The 16246-nt window shown below is 42.4% G+C and overlaps 1 protein-coding gene across 2 annotated transcripts in view; it reads right to left on the reverse strand.

Moving 5' to 3' along the window:
• The window catches only part of GALNT1 (polypeptide N-acetylgalactosaminyltransferase 1), a 132188-nt gene extending 115958 nt beyond the window's left edge, over window positions 1-16230 (reverse strand). Inside the window, exon 1 of one of the 2 annotated variants that reach the window (XM_073898309.1) lies at window positions 16114-16230. The gene's annotated coding sequence lies outside the window, so the exon portion shown is untranslated. The remainder of the gene's footprint in view (window positions 1-16113) is intronic. The other variant, XM_073898310.1, reaches the window with a different exon arrangement.
• Between the last annotated feature and the right edge of the window lie 16 nt (window positions 16231-16246).

Raw genomic sequence — 16246 nt, forward strand, 5'->3', positions numbered from 1 at the left:
AAAAAAAAAAAAAAAAAACAAGATGGAAGAATTACTTTTCGCTGTATATCTTTTGGTACGCTCAGGATATTTTACCACACAAACATGTTATTGTTTTTCTATTAAGAAAAATTCCAATTAGATTTAATAATGCAAAAAAAAATTCTTTTACTTTATTCTTCTTACTTTCCCAGTAGTATTTTTATACAGGGGGCACCTGGTTGGTTAAGCCGCTGCCTTCGGCTCAGGTCATGATCCCAGGGTCTTGGGATTGAGCCCCGCGTCGGGCTCCCTGCTCTGTGGGAAGCCTGCTTCTCCCTCTCCCTCTGCCTGCCGCTCCCCTTGCTTGTGCTCGCTCTGTGTCAAATACATAAATAAAATCTTAAAAAAAAAAAAAGAAATTTTTATACAGACATACAGGAGGAAAAGAAAGCATTGCTAAACTCATTATTTTCTTTAAAGTTTTGTTTTTGTTTGGATGGTGATCAGTGGACAAGGCAAAAGCTATTTATCACTGCTTTAAGGGCTGGTTATTAAACTGATGGTCTTGCACTGCTGAAAGTTTAAGAGAAATCAGAAGACCTTTTTCAAGCCCCTGACCATTCAGAAAGTGATACTGCAAGTACTTTAAGGTTCTCAGGTGATGGCATGACTATGTCAGTCAATCCCACTTCTCACAAGTCTGGGAGTTGCTGGTAAATGAGAACAGAATAGGTCAGGGCCAGCAATCAAGCATCTCTGTGGGTGTAAGTAAAATGAATCCCTGGTAGGCTCTACCTTGCCTGCCCTAAGCAAAACGGCTCAGTCCAAATCTTTTTATATATTATTTTATTATTTTTTTGTTATATAGAAGAGTATTTTATATAGGATATTTCACATAACGTTACAACAGCATCTTGTGATAAATTTGAATTGTAGATCAGTCAAATCTGCTACTTAATTTAGCACCCCTGCCCCCTAAAAAAGATGTACCCTTATATTAGGAGACTGATCTTCAAGGCAGCATCCAACTTCCTCAGTGAGTTGATGTTGGCACTGAATCCACCATCTTCCTCTCCACCTCCAACCTCCCTCAATCTTGTTGCTCCAACGATCAAGGCAACTTCTAACACTGTCGTCCTCAGTAGCCTCAATCCTGGTGATCTGTCCTCTGACTCAGGGCCCAACACCAAAGCTGCCTGTCAACACTGTAAACTGACACTTCAGCCAAAACCAAATCCAGATGCAAACTATCACCCAACCGCCATCTTCTGACCATCTGATGCTTAGATTCCCTTACCCTGCCAAACTCGCTCTTCTCCATCTGCTTCCAGGTCCCATCCTGCTCTACCTAACTAGGTTTCTAGTTTCACGTGCTTAACTACAAACCTAGAAGTCACACAGCTTTTGTGATTACGCCCTTTTGGACACACACACACACACACACACACACACACACACACACACAATCTGTCACCTTTTGGACATCTTCAGCTTTTCAATCCCTAACCCTAGACAAGTGCCCTGTCCACTTTTTCTGCTTCAACTTCCAGAATGTTAACATCACAAAGTTCTAAAACACGGCTAGCTGAGTCAACTGCACAGCCATGCGGACAGAGCCCTCATGCTCCTTACAATTCCTCTCCTGCAGTCCTCTCACCACCCCCTTCCCGTGTGTGCACCCTCAGAGATGGCCCGCCACAGTCCTGACCACTGACTCTGCCATCTCTCACCTCCTGGGACTCACGTCCCCTCCACTTCACTTTCACCTCACATTCCTCCTTGCTCCTCTCTCTGAGGCCTTCCTCCTTTCCAAGGATCATGCTCCTCACTTGTACACTTACCTGCACCCCCCTCCACAGCCTTGGAAGCCTTGTTGCACAATACCCCTCTCCTCTTTCACACTCACCGGCCCTCGCTCCCGAGGTAACTTTCAGGAGAACTGTGCCCAGAGAAGAGCATTTTGTCTCTCCCCTCTCCACAAAAAAATACTCAATCTTTATTGTCCAGGGGCGCCTGGGTGGCTCAGTCGTTAAGCATCTGCCTTCGGCTCAGGTCATGATCCCAGGGTCCTGGGATCGAGCCCCACGTCAGGCTCCTTGCTCTGCGGGAAGCCTGCTTCTCCCTCTCCAACTCCCCCTGCTGTGTTCCCTCTCTCACTGTGTCTGTCAAATAAATAAATAAAATCTTAAAAAAAAAAAAAAAACTGAATTGTCCATATTTACAAATTAGGACACTTTGCTTGAAAAAAATCAGGATTCCTGGCTTCTCTGGTAAACTAGGATCCTCTGCCACCACTGAGGATGGCATTTGAGCACACCCAAATGGCAAAATCCTAGGAGCTGATTACTGGCCACCCTCTTTCAATGGGTATTTATCATCTCCCATGCACCACACTACCCCTTCCTTGTCCCGGATCAACTGACTCTCATACATCTTACTTCCCCTACCTCATGGGCCACCCGCCACTGCTTACAAAGAACAGGCTCTGCTCATTCCTGTCCTGAGACATTTCCCTCAACTACCCCAATTCAAGCTACACTCTCCCCCTTTCTCCTCCCCACAATACTTTCTTCAAGGAATGGTTCACACTTGCCGTCCCCACCTGGCACCATGCACTCACTCCTACCCCCTTGTGATGTGATTTCTGCTGTTACCTCTCTGCTGAAACTGTAGAGAGCAGAGAAAGCAAGAAAGAGTAAGAAATCTTTTCACATTCCTGCCTGCTCAACAGGACTGGACATCAGTACCTGTCATTCTTCATAAGGTCTCCTCCCTTGGCTTTCTGACTTTGCCCACTTCCAATTCTCCTGCTATGGATATCGCACAGACCTTCCTGCAGTTAGAGACCTAGAAACACCTCTGAATGACACACAGGCCCGTCAGCACACTCTCTCCCTGTAACACTGCCACCAGCCAACCCAGGTCTCAGAGTTTCTCTCAGGCAGAAAAACAACAGAAAAAAGACTCAGTCTAAAACCTGACCATAGTTTTTCACCTCTGAAGATAAGCACACTGATTTTCTCAACACTTACTGATCACTTCTCAGTGGTCAGGACTGGTGCTGAAAAGACCAGTAAAACAAGCTCCCTACCCCTGCCTAAGAAATTCAGTCTAGAAAAAACACAGATAAATGGACAGTGTCGACCTGATACACGATATGATAAAAAAGGGGGAGGGAAGGAGGCACAAAGGGGAAGGCCAGGGAGGGCCAGGGCAGCTTGCTGAGAGAAACACTGGTGCCGCCCTCGGCCTCAGACAGATCACTGTCACCATTTTAGGGCAGGCCCCCTGTTGTCCCCCCCCCCAGCTGCTCTCCATGTCTCCCTTTTAGTCATCCTCCCCTCTTGCCCAAATCCATTCTCCACATTGCAGCAGGGGTGGTCTGCTTAAAATTCAAAACAGAGCTCTCTCCTGCTCAAAACCTTTCAACAGCACTGAGACTACAGTCCTGCATCATCTGCCCTGCATCATCTGTCTCATGCCCATTTTTCTCCCTTCAGCTCATCCCCTCTCTTTTGCACAAGTGGCCCTTCAACCACAATGATCTCACAGTTCCTTAAACAGAGTGAGTTCTCTTCCGCTACAAGGTCTCTGCACACACCATTCTTTTTACCTGGAATCCTCTTGCTACCACTCTCTGTATTAAAAACATTTTGAACTCCGGGTCTCAGCTAAAATGTCATTTCCCCTATTTACTTAATTGTTTCTATTTCTGTCCACCCCATTAGAGTGTATGGCCAAAACAAAACCATGTCTGTTTTAGTCACTTTGTATTCACAGTACCTGGCATGCAGCCCTCAATAAATATTTGCTCAGTGAGGATGTAAAAGACTCTTTCCTCCTCTAGAGTTTTTTTTTTTTTTAATTTTACTTATTTATTTGAGAGAGAGAGAATGAGAGAGACAGAAAGCACATGAGGTGGGGGGAGGGTCAGAGGGAGAAGCAGACTCCCTGCCAAGCAGGGAGCACGATGCGGGACTCGATCCAGGGACTCCAGGATCATGACCTGAGCCGAAGGCAGTCGCTTAACTACTGAGCCACCCAGGCGCCCTCCTCCTCTAGAGTTCTAACTGTAAGCATCCCCTCAGGTTCATTTCTTAGTCCTCTCTGCCACTCCCTATGTTCACCACCCCAGTGCTGATCATGCTCCTCTGTGCCTCCAGACCTGACCTCTCCTCCCAAGATCAAGTTCTGCAACTATGATGCCTGCAGGATAAATCTACCTGGAGTCCCTTTCTGATACCTGCAACTGGACACGTCTCAAGACACACTCATTAACTATCCTCAAACAAAAGGTTTATTTTTCTGTTGCTGTTAATGGTGGCATCCTCATACAGGTGGAGTGACTGACTTTTCTCTTTCCTTTTAACCCACTGACGAGAACAGCTGCTTCCATCTCGAAAAACACACCTGTATTTCCTTAACCTACACAACTGACCTACTGCATTAGCCTCATTTCCTACCTCTAATCTTTTAAAATGTGTACATTGAAGCTTAATTCTGATGTCAACAATACTCCCATCAAAATCCTTCAATGGCTCCCTATTGCCTTCCAAATGATATCCACACTCTTCTGCTTGGTATTCAAAACCACTATCAATCTTGTCCATACTATTCTAACAAGGCAGTCTAGTTTGGTGGTTAGGACCAAAAACTCTGGAGCCAGACTGCCATGCTAAATGCACAGGAACAAGGACAGACGCAGATCCCATATATGCCACTTAATCTCTGTGCTACAGTTACTTCACCTGTACAATGGGGATAATGATAAAAGTATTTACCTCCAAGGGTTGTTATAAAGAATTAAGTGACTAATATAAGCAGAACCCTTAGAATAGCACTTGGCACAAGTCAGTGCTATCCACATTGTGTTTTATTGCCCCATCTCCAATTAGCAATAGCCTATATCCCAGTCTATCTGAACCAAATCATTCTTCCCCTAATGCTCTTCACACTTTCCCTTCAGAGCGAAGAGCTCACCAGCTGATAAGCACCAGCTTGTTAAGTTACCAGTATTACACCCGCCTCCTCAAGGGCATTTGCATTCAAAAGCTTCCACCACAAAGCTCCTTTCTCTCCAGGAGTGTCCTTATAGCTCATGCACTGAAATTCCCCAGAGGTTGCTCATCAAAGGATTTCCAGCCCTGTTCAAAGACCGTTAGTCTACAATTAACCATCCCCTTCTTCCCTCTACTTTCTCAATCTCCTCCCAAGTTTCAGATCAAAGACCATCCTAACACCATTTTCCATGCCCAGTGGCAAAGGTGTTTTAGTTCTCTTATGTCCCTAATTTAGGTAAAAGTTGAAACTCTCATGACTACTCTCCTTACAACGGTTTTATTATATCAGATAGTGCTCCTTTTGCATGAAAACACTTAAAATAATTAAAATTAAGTTCTGTGAGGTGCCTGGGTGGTTCAGTCAGTTAAGCATCTGACTCTTGGTTTTGGCTCAGGTCATGATCTCAGGGGCATTGGGCCACACTCGGCATGGAGTATGCTTGTCTGTCTTCCACCCCTTCTGCCCCTCCCAGCGCTCACTCTCTTTCAAATAAATAAATATTTTTTTAAAAATAAAAAATAAGTTAAGTTTTGTAATCTTATTATGAGCAGAATATGGATGGACTTCAATCTTTGAAGCAGCCAGCACTGACCACCATGACAGTGCTGCCCTCTCACCCTCTGAAATGCCCGGGATGCACAGAAACTTGGGAATAATAGTAGAGTGTGTATTAATAACCCACTTATTCCTAGGGATGGAAAAATGAGTTACAACATTACCAGAAATTTTAACCTTAAGGAAAACAATAAATTATAAAATGTAATGTGTAGCTTTCAAAGAATAACCCAGTAACTGAACATGTGGCTCTCCCAATGCAATGTAAAATCAGCTCCTTTTAATAACTGAACTATTACTTCAAATAAACTTTTTTTTTCATGAGAAGGAAGTCATAACTACCAAAGACACAAAAATGTAGCGAAAATCGTGACATCTTAACCTGAGGAACAGTCTTTAAATCACCTCATGGCTCCCCAGAAGGCTTCGCCTAGTGCCCCTTAGTGTCCGTCCTGCAGCTGAGGTTGTCAACAACAAGAAAAATTCTGAAGCCTATATTTAGACATCTTTACAAAACCAAAAACAATCATACATTCTCTATGTAGCCTCAGAAGTCATAAATTGCAACGACTGCAAAGATTCTTATAAGCACTTATAAGAACTTACTTTATAATTTATAACAAATTTGAAGAATTATGAAAATTAAAGAAGAAACAGGTCCCATAAAACCAGAGATGCACTCTCAACACTCATCACCATTGCTACAGCTGCCCTAAACAATCCCAAACATTCCTTCTCCTTAAGGACTAAAAAAGTTTCACACTGAGAACATATCTACAAAAATACAAGGAAAACAGCAGAGCAGAAATTAAGTTGAACTGTAATCACTGATTTATAACTTCAGAAAGATTCAAGTAGTAACACCCAAGGCAATGCTAGTCAAAGTGTAGTCCCTAGAGAGCAAACTGCTTGTGCCTACTACATGAAAAGGTTATGTGCAGAGACTGACAGTAAGCATTTATAAACTCATAGCAATCTGACAGAAATTTTATATCTACAAAATCTAATGACTTAAAACATTGGGGAGTTATATATCGTAACTTTTTTATTTCACTTATGTAATTCATCTTTTACATATGTTAGAAAAGAATCAGCCTATGACAAAGGGGGATTGTTAAAAACTGGTCTTTCAGGGATGTTTGCTTCTGGGAAGATGAAGTAGATGTACTTTTCCCTATTCCTTCCATCAAGTATGACTAAAAATTTGAGTATTACATATAAAAAACAAACATAAGACTCTTAAGTGTGCAGAGAAGAAGGTAGGCTGCCTAGGGACCTCAGGACCTGAGGAACAACACAATGCTGAGTTTCCTGGGTTTTATTCTTGCCTCATATATCCCAGACTTGGAGCCAAATAAGCTGGCAACCTGGAAATGCCAACAGGCGCAGACAAAAAAAGCCCCAACAAAAGCCTGCTCCTTCTAGCCAAAGGACTAGAAATGGGACTTCCTAGCAAGACAGAAAACTCTTACAGAAAAAAAAAAAAAAAACACTCTACCTCAGACAAACACCACAGAAAAAACTGTGGTCCCACCTAGGCCAGGTGGGCAGCTTAGCCTTCCATATTCTCACCAAGCTGTAACAAGGCATCTCAAGCCCCTCCACATTAGGATGATGCTGAGAAGGCCAAGTAGGGAGCCCAGGCTTTCATCAATGTCAGCTGGTATCAAGGCACCCTTCCACACCATCACCCCAGAAATCCTGGACCTCTACCTCCACCTGGCAAACAAAACACTCCACTTCTGGGTCAAGAAAGGTTAAGTGGGGAGTCTGCAAACCTAATTCCTCTAAGCAATAACAATGGAGCACCACATGCTGTCTGTCCCTTTTCCCTACTGGAGTGGTGTCAAAAAAAGCCAGTTAAAACAGAGGCTTAACTAAGATCCAAAATTTAGTAGAATATGAAAATTTCCAGGTATTAAAAAAAAAAAAATCACCCATCATACCAAAACTTAGAATAAACTCAAATTCAATGAAAAAGACATCAGTGGACGCCAAAACCATAATAACAGACTTGTTGGAAATTCTGCCAATGACTATAAGGCAGCTATGGCAGAAATGCTTCAACAAACAATTTCAAACATGCTTGAAACAAATTAAAAATAAATAACCTTAGAAAACAAATAGAAAATAAGTGGATGGGCTCAACAGCAGAATGGAAGGAACAGAGACATTAAACTAGAAGATAGAGCAACAGCAAAAATAAAGGTAAACAGACTTTCCTTCTCCCCTTAGGGACCTGTAGGATCATAATAAAAATCTACCATTCAAGTCATCAGTCTTGAAAAGAGAGGAGAAAGAGAGAGGACTGAAAATGTACTCAAATAATGCTGAAAATTTTTCCACATCTGTCAAAAGACATAAACCTACAGATTCAGGAACCTAAGTGAACTCCAAACAGGATAAACCCAAAGAGATCCACACCAAGATGTAGCATAATTAAACTTTTGAAAACTAAAGTTAAAAAAAGAACACCAAAATCCTGACAACAGTGACCCCTTAACCACAGAGGGCAAGTGAAGGACAATGAGTTTCTCGTTAGAAACTAGAGGCCAGAAGAAGCGGTACCACATTCTTCAAGTGCTGAAAGAAAAGAACAAGATAGAATCCTACACCCAGCGAAAGTATCCTTCAGGAATGAAGAAGAAATCAAGACATTCTCAAAGGAAGAAAAACTAAGAATCTGTCACTGGCAGACCTACCCCAAAGAATGGCCAAAGAAAGTTCTTAAAACAAAAAAGACATGACAAAATAATGAATCTTGAGAAATCAAGAGAAAACCCAGTAAGCAAAAATAAAGGCAAATAGACTTTCCTTCTCCCCTTGTTTTCTTATTTTGTTTGACTATAGAAGCAAAATCTGTAACACTGTCTAATGTACTTCTAACTGTATGGAGAAGAAATATTTCCAATTGTATTAAAATTGGGGAGGGAAAAGGGATGTAAGAGGAAGTAAGGTTCCTATACTTCACTTGAACAAGTAAAATGATGACACCAGTACACAATAAGTTGTGTATATATACGATATAATATCAAGAACCATTTTAAAAAATTTTAATTAAAGCATACAAAGAAATATATTCAAAAACACTGTAAATAAGTCAAAATGGATTTTCAAAAAAATGTTCAAGTAATCCACAGTAAGTCAAGGAAAAAAATACACAGAGAAACAAAAAACAGAAAGCACAAACAAAAAATTAAAAAATGGCAGACTTAAGTCCTAACAGAAAAATAATTACATTAAATGTAAATGGCCTAAATGTATCAATGAAAAGACAGAAATTGGCAGAATGAATTAAAAGACATGACACAGGCGCCTGGATGGCTCAGTCAGTTAAGCGTCTGCCTTCAGCTCAGGTCATGATTCCAGGGTCCTAGAACTGACTCCCCAGTTGGGCTCCCTGCTCAGCAGGGAGTCTGCTTCTCCCTCTCCACTGGCTCATGTGCGTTTGCTCATGCATGTGCTAATAAATAAATAAAATCTTTTAAAAAAATTTTAAAAAGACATGACCCGACAATATGCTGTCTACAAAAAACTTACTTCAAATATAACTGTACAGGTGAGTTAAAAGTAAAAGGATAGAAAAAGATCTATTGCCCAAACAGTTAAAGAAAATCAAAAGAAAAAGAAAAGTAGTGGTAATATTATTATCAGACAAAACAGCATTCAGAGCAAACAAAATCACTAGTGAGACAAAGAAGGACATTAGATAATGACAGAAAGGGTCAATCTACCAAGAAAACAAAGCAACCCTAGACGTGTATGACCAGAGAGCTGCAAAATACATAAAACTAAAAACTGATATAACGTAAAAGGAGAGATAGATTACAAATACAGGAGACTTCAACACCACTCTCTCAAAAGCTGACAGACTATCCAGACGGAAAACCAACAAGGGTACAGAAGAGATCAACAACACAACCAACAGGATCTAACTGAACTATCCACTCAACAATAGCAGAAAACATATTCTATTCAAATATCCACAGAACATATACAAGACAGACCATATTTTGAGTCACAAAACGAGCCTCAACAAATTTAAAACTGAAATCACAACACATGATTCAGTGTGTTCTCCAATCACAATGGCATCAAACTAGAAATCAATACAAAGATAACAATAAAATCTCCAAAACTTGGAAACTAAACAACACACTTCTAAATAACCACGAGTGAAAGAAGATATCTCAAGATAAATTAAAAAAAAAAATTAACATTAAAAAAAACACAATGTTGTTGTGGGACAAATTCAGCTGAAACAATGTTGAGATGGAAATTTATAGTGCTAAATGCCCTCATGAATTTAAATGCAAAAAATCCTTAACAGAATATTAGTAAATAGAATTCAGCAATATATAGAATTATACACAATGACCAAGTGGGGTTTATTCCAGGGATGCAAAGTTGGATCAACTCAAAAATCAATCAAAATAATCCATCGCATTCATGGCTAAAGAAGGAAAATCACATACCATATTAATGTACAAAAAGCACTTGGCAAAATTCAACACCCACTCATGATAAAAACTCTCAAGACAAGAATAGTGGGAAACTTCCCCAACTTGATAGAGCATCTACCAAAAAACCTACAGTTAATACTATACTCAATAGTGTGTAGTGTAGGTGCCTGATAACTCGCTTTTTTTGATAGTATAAATGCTTGACATTAAGCTTTTGATTGTCCAGGCACCCACCTGAAAGACATCCATCTTGAATAAACACAATGCCAGCTACACCATTAGATAAAGAGCCAGGCTGCCCCGCCCATGAAGTCCCCCTCAACCCTTTTTTAGGAAGTGCTATTAGGAGCGGAGGACTGTAGAAAGTGCTATTAGACTTACAAAACTAACCATTTGGCAGCTTTCTTTTCCCTTCCCATGCCCTAATTCCCACTCTGATGCTTTAAATTCACCAATAAAGAGTGAACCTCCCAAACCCTAGGTACCTCACCCTCTACCCCATTAAAAGCAGAACCCCAGTTCTGCATGCTCTTGCGGTGTACCCTGAAGGACCTATACATAAGAAACCTTTTCACCGTTCACCAATGGTTGTTGCCGACGTGTGTCTTGCAATCATAATGAGAACCATAAGGGCCAGCACAGCCACAACTCTGGCTCCAAAAGGGGAAATCTCTGTGGGGGCTCACCAGGTGAGTGCTCCCAGGCATTTCTAGCCAATAGTGTCACTACAGATAAGCTGAGACTGCCCCAAAACAAGGTGAAAAGCTAAATACTTTCCCCCTAAGATCAGGAACAAAGCAAAGATGTCCTCTTGCCTGTCTTTATTCAACACAGCACTGGAAGCTTTAGCCAGTGCAAGAAGGCACGAAGAGGAAATTAAAGGCCTGCTGAAAAGAAATAAAATTGCCACTATGTATACATGACATAGTTATCTACTTAGAGAATCACAAGGAATCTACAGAAAAACTCCTAGAATAAATGGGTTCAGCAAGATGCAGAATACAAGACCAACATGAGGTTCTCTACATTAGCAATCAACCCACAGACACCAAAATTTAAATACAGTATCATTTTCAATTGTTTGAAATAAAAAGGTAGGGCGCCTGGGTGGCTCAGATGGTTAAGCGTCTGCCTTCGGCTCAGGTCATGATCCCAGGGTCCTGGGATCGAGTCCCGCATCGGGCTCCCTGCTCCTTGGGAGCCTGCTTCTCCCTCTGCCATTCTCTCTCTCTCTCTCTCTCTCTCTCTCTCATGAATAAATAAATAAAATTTAAAAAAAAAAAGGTAAATCTAACATAACAAATCCAAAAGAATTTAACAAAACAGACTTGTATGATAAAACTACACAATGCTACTCAAAAAAAAATCAAAGAAGATATAAATGGAAAGACATACCATGCTTATAGATTGGAAGACGCAATACAGTAAAATGTCAATCCTCCCCAGATTGATACACAGGTCTACTGCACTTCCTATCAAAATCCCAGCAAGATTTTTTTGTAAATATAGACAAGATTATTCTACAAATTACATGGATAGGCAAAGAAACAAAAACAGTTACAACAATTCTGAAAAAGATGTGGAAGGAATCAGTCTACACCAACTTACGACTTATTATACAGCACAACCAAGACTGTGTGACAGTGGTGGAGGGACAGACACACAGATCAATGGAACAGAACAGAGAATCCAGGAATAGACTCACAAATATACCCAACTGATTTTTTACAAAGATACAACCAATTCAATGGAGGAAAGATGTTGCCTTTTCAACAAAGGGTGCTGTAATAGCAAAAACTAGAAACAACCAGATGTCCTTCAAAAGATAAATGGTTGAAAGAACCATAAAAGTACATCCATACTGTAAAGTACTACTCAGCAATACATAAGAATCAACTATCAATACACGCAACAACCTGAATGAAACTCTAGACAATTATGCTGAGTGAAAAAAGCCAATTCCAAAAGGTACTTACTGTATGATTCCATTTACAAAACATTTTTGAAATGACATAATTATAGAAATGGAGAACAGATTAGTGATTGCCAGGACTTATGGAGCAGGTAGCAGTAGGAAGCAAGTGGGTGTGGCTATCGAACAACATGCAGAAACCTAGTAATGGAAATGTTCCGTATCTTGACTGTATCAGTGATACTGTCATGCGTCTGATATTGTACCATAGTTTTACAAAATGATACCACTGGGAGCAACTGGGTAAAGAGTACATAGGATCTTTCTGAATTCTTATAACTGCAAGCAGATCTACAATTATGCCACAAAAAGTTTAATTAAAAAAAAATTGTGGATGCCTGGGTGGCCCAGTTGGTTAAGCATCTGCCTTCAGCTCCGGTCATGATCCTGGGGCCCCCGGGATCAAGTCCCTGCTCAGCAGGGAGCCTGCTTCTCCCTCTGCCTGCAGCTCCCCCTGCTTGTGTTTTCTCTCTGTCAAATAAATAAATAAAATCTTTAAATTAAAAAAAAAAATGGACCTTCACTCACTTGCTCTACGGTATTAACACTCTGGAATGTATCTAGCCTCTTAACAACCCTTTATTAATCTTGGCTTTGTGCTGGACTAAGTGAAGACACACAGATATAAGTGTAAAATATTATTCCTACCCTCAAACACCCATACACTTAGGTGGAATGACAAACAGAGGCATAAATCAACAGTGCAAGACTTCATAAAGGGGATGGGATTTGAGCAAATCCTTCAACAAGAGGCAGTACTTCCAACAAGCGGAGCAAAGAGGGGCATCCTGGGAAGAAATCATATATAAAGACACAGCCAGAAATAAGCACAGTTCCTATGGAGAACGAGGTATGTGTGTGTGTTGTGAAATAAGAGAACTATGCAACAAGCAGTGTGGAGTAATTATGGAAGGTCCCCAAAAGTCACAGAGAGGAGTTCAAATGTCACTTACTCAAAGAAGCCTTCCTCACCAACCCAGCCAACTGAAAACAGCAGTTCTCCCCACCCACATTCTCTCCAACATCCTTTACTTTTTCTTTACAGCACTCATCAAAGTGGCAATCATTATATACTTATCCGCATGCTTATTTGCTTAATGCTGCCCCACTTTCAGATATCTTGACTATCTAGTACTGGGGCTGGCACACAATAAGCACTCAATAAATATTAACTCAATAAGTGAGCAAACAGTAAGTACTCACTCCTGGTTCTCTTCTGCGCAGCTGCTCACTCATCTTCCTCCATTATCTGTCACTCCATCTGCCGTGGTCCCTCTCTCACCTACTGTCTCTTTCAGACAATCTCCTTTTCCCTTGCTCCTCCACCTCAGTCCAGTTCTTACCCCATCACAAAAAAACTCAGTGTATTCTAAAATAGCGGATCACAGTGCTGTAATACGCTTCTGAATCTCAACCAATGAGAAACTGTATCCCAGGAAATCTGTTACTGAAAAAAAGTACTAAAGTTGTATGTTGTTACATAAGCATAATAGATGTATATATTACATAAACAAACAAGGGCAGAAAGAGTTATTCCTTTCACAGCCTTATTTTCCTGAATACGACAGCCTTTTCCCAGAACTGGATGATCCTGTCTGGTCTACAGACAGCTGCCCATCAGAGAGCCAGGACAGTACTCGTCAACACAACCGAAGTTATGAAAAACAAGAAAGAAACTGCCACAGACCAAAGACTAAGGAGACATAACTACTAAATGCAATGTGGTACCTTGGACTGGATTCTGGAACATAAAGAGAGTATTAATGGAAAAACTGGTGAAATCCAAATAAAGTCTGGAATTTGGCTTAAAAAATACATTTACATACAATGTGTGTGTATACACACACATATATATACGGGATTAACATATGATTGAGATTTAAATATGTTAATATTATCTTATTAAAAAAGAGAAAGAGACAGGGCACGTGCAAGTGAGCCAAGAGTGAAACTCAGGCCACAGCAGTTGGAGCTTGGAGTTGAAAAGCCACAAAGAGCTTCGTTTTTGACTCTGGTCCCATGCTCTTACCTGATGCCATGAGAACTAACTTGACTGCAATTGCTTGAGTTTAACAACCAGTTCTGGCTTCCTAGCAAGCTCTTTCATATACTCAGCAAGCATTTACTGAGTGCCTACTTCTTACCAGGCACTGTGAAATCTTTGGGGATACATGGCTAGAAAAAGAAGACACAATCTCTGCTCTCATAAAGCTTATATTCTATTGGAGAAGCCAGGCATTTAATAAATATTTGCATAAATGGTGAGTGTTCCCAAGAGTTTTAGAACCTCTTCTTAAAAGCCCTACCAAGGGAAGGGGCTCCTGGGTGGCTCAGTCAGTTAAGCGTTTGCCTTTGCCTCAGGTCCTGATCCCAGGGTGTTGGGATCGAGCCCCATATCGGGCTCCCTGCTCAGCGGGGAGTCTGCTTCTCCCTCTGCCCCTCACCCCACTCATGCTCGCAGGCACTCGTTCTCTCTCTCTCAAACAATAAAATCTTTAAAAAAATAAAATAAAAGCCCTACCAAACAATCCATCCTGACAACTATTCAACCTGTGTATCACTGGTGTTCTGATTAAGGCCTTCAATGTGAACAAATCACCTGAGATAGATCTGTAAGCTATCACCCTGATCTGATAAATCACTTTAACAGGTACTCATTCAGTTGATGTGGTTTGGGACCTGAGATTTTGCACTTCTTCCAAACTTCCAGAAGACAGGGATGCTGCTGCTGGTTCACAGACCGCACTTTGAATTAGCAAGGCTCTCAAGTACCATGGAAACATCACGCAAACTATCATGTAAAAAGCAAGCTCCAAAAAGGCGAGGACATTCTGTGTCTCTCATTCACCACAGTACACACAAGACTTAAACTATGCCTCACAGATAGCACTCAATACTTATTTTCGTAATAAATAAATGGATGCAAGGTCCTGATAAGCACTGTTCAATAGTAGTCACCAGCCACATCTGGCTACTTAACACTTGACATAGGCTAGTGCAACTGAGGAGCCAAATGATTAAATTAACTTTAATAGCCACATGTGGTTAGTGGCTACCACAATGGACAACCCAGGTCTAGACAAAGATAAGATGAAGAGTACCGAATTAATAAAGCCTAGGTTTGAATCCCAGCTCTGCTGCTTAGCTTGTGACCTGTAAAGTTACAACTTCTTAAGGCCTCAACTTCTTCCTCTGTGAAATGAGGACAAGACCCCCTGCCCCCCACACACACCCCTCCTCAGGGTTCCTGACAGTTACTATTGTAAATTAATGTATGAAGCAAAAGGTATGATTAAGGTAAGATTCTCTGCCCTCCAGAAACAGTTCACAATCCCAAAGACTACTTTGCCTATTGCCCATACTTGCCAGAAAATGCCAAGCGCTTTTGGTTGAAGGGCTGGTTAGCTCAGTGGCTTTGAGAATGAGGCCAAGGTCATAAGTTTGGAGGAGGGAGGACCCTCACTTAGCCAGGGTGATCAGGCAATGACAATGCACATCATCACGATTCCTGGCAAATCTTTAAATGGGCACTGTGTTGACTGTGGATAAGTAAATAACATTTCATTCATTCATTCTTCCAGGAAGAACTGCCACATTACCTAAAGCCCGCTACTTCCCATCCACAGATCTTTGCTAAACCAGGGCCGGGTCCCCAGCGCGGGCAGTGCTCCGGGAAGCCCCCGCCCCGGGCCGCCCGCGTGTCCTCCCCTCCCCCGTCGCGCCGGCCGGGTGAGGGTCAGCCTGGCACCACCGCTCCAAGTACCACACGGCCGGGCCGGACCCAGGAGCCATATTTAGCTGTATTTCTGGTCAATAAACAAACTTCCGTCTTCTAAAGAAAAACGGTTCTAACTCAATGACAAACTAGGACGGAAACTCGCTGCTCGCCGCAGTTGCCAACCAGAGGCGCCGCGTGTCCGGCAGCCCTGGAGTCCACGACTCGGACCCCGTGCCGAGCGCGCCCGCGCCCCGGCCCCGGCAGCGCCGGCCACAAAGGACGGGAGACGCGGACGCGGACGCGGCCGGGCCTCCTCCTCCTCCCCCCGGCCCCGCGCTAGCGGCCCGGGCTCCGGGACGGCCCGGGCGCGGGCGGACACTCACCTCGGTCCGCACGCGGCGGCGGCGGCGGCGGCGGCGGGCGCTCCTCGGGGCCGGCCCGGGCGGTCGCGGCGCGGTCCCGCGGGCCGCAGCGCGGGCGCTACTCTGCCGCGTCCGTCCGCCGCGCCGCCTCCTA

This window comes from Callorhinus ursinus, unplaced genomic scaffold, assembly GCF_003265705.2.
Source record: "Callorhinus ursinus isolate GAN/ISIS: 27379988/994484 unplaced genomic scaffold, GSC_fseal_2.0 scaffold11, whole genome shotgun sequence".
In the NCBI taxonomy this organism is placed as follows: domain Eukaryota; kingdom Metazoa; phylum Chordata; class Mammalia; order Carnivora; family Otariidae; genus Callorhinus; species Callorhinus ursinus.